Here is a 1103-nt window from a genome sequence, read left to right as displayed (position 1 = left end):
ACAACGCTGAACAAAGGTCACACAGTCTATATCTCCTATAGAGCTTGGGGTACCTGTGGTTTTTATCGAGATGATGACGAAGGATCGACATTCAAACGAAAACAGAGGTCGCGTACTGTTTGACATGGCAAATCACAATTCAATGGACATAGCTTGTAAATATTTTATCGATTTTATGGAAATCAGTCAAACGACAAGCGGAAAAAATTGGACTCGGTGCATTTGACTTAAATTTGTTACCTACACACGGAACTGCCCTGGGCACTAAAATGGCGGTCGCATCATACTAATAAGTGTTTGACATACGCACCCATTACAAGCCCACTGAAACATTTCAGTACACTCATCACTCCTTGTGTCACCCACCAGAAGTTAGTAAAGGTTTTATCAATGGGGACGCCTGAGACTGCTTAGAACAAATTACTCTCAAACAAAATTTGATGAGAAAATCCGACCAAGAGAAAAGCCCTGGGAACGAGGTTGGAAAAAACCAAGCACTTCCAATCACATTTTATCGAGAGAGGTTACCCAGAAAGCCTAGTCTAAAGAACTCTAGCGGAAGTTAATTTTGCCCTCCAACCAAAATTTAAACTTGCCTTTTGTAACGCAATACCAACCTGCAGTACCAAACACAGTCCGAACTTGAAGCAAATTCTCATGAAAATTGGCATTTTATAGAAAAACAACCATTGCACAAGAAAATATTCAAAGAACCTTCCCTAATATTATACAAAAGGGGTAGGTCTTTCAAAGATATACTCGTGAGATCGAAATTATGAAAATGGCTAATACACGTACGTGAGAGTTGTGAATGCCTGTCTTTTTATTTTTTATCACTGACATGCTGAAGTAAAGAAAATTCAGGTTATGACGCAATAATTTTCGCTGTAAGAAAAGGAAAATTAATAGATAACTGAAATTAGTAGTTAGCTGACAATTGGCCAACAAAATAGGAGTTAACTGACAATTGGCCTAAAAATAAGTAGTTAACTGACAATTGGGTACCCCCATTAGCACCCTCTTCTGGGGCCGTGTACAAATTAAAAATTTAAAAAGACATATAAAAAGATATCCTAATATTGAGAAGATAGAAACTCGGTCCA

Source organism: Oculina patagonica, chromosome 2, assembly GCF_052425735.1.
Source record: "Oculina patagonica isolate OP01 chromosome 2, crgOcupat, whole genome shotgun sequence".
Taxonomy (NCBI): domain Eukaryota; kingdom Metazoa; phylum Cnidaria; class Anthozoa; order Scleractinia; family Oculinidae; genus Oculina; species Oculina patagonica.
This window is presented reverse-complemented; position numbering follows the sequence as displayed.